The following is a 200-nucleotide window of genomic DNA, read 5'->3' as shown; positions in this document are numbered from 1 at the left end:
TTTTCCTCGAGGAATTTTAGTAATCGAGGTACTCGAATCATTCGAGGAATCGTTTCAGCCCTAATTTTTTCAATTAAAATAATGTACCTTGGCTCAAAAAAGGTTGAAAAACACTGTTTTAGAAGCTTAGTTTTTATAAGTGTAGTAATACTTTTATTTTTTCCTGTTTTTATTCCTCAATATTCTCACCAAATGTTTTG

The sequence above is a fragment of the Poecilia formosa genome, unplaced genomic scaffold (genome assembly GCF_000485575.1).
Source record: "Poecilia formosa unplaced genomic scaffold, Poecilia_formosa-5.1.2 Scaffold624, whole genome shotgun sequence".
Taxonomy (NCBI): domain Eukaryota; kingdom Metazoa; phylum Chordata; class Actinopteri; order Cyprinodontiformes; family Poeciliidae; genus Poecilia; species Poecilia formosa.
The sequence above is the reverse complement of the archived record's forward strand: the minus strand, read 5'-3'. Positions refer to the sequence as shown.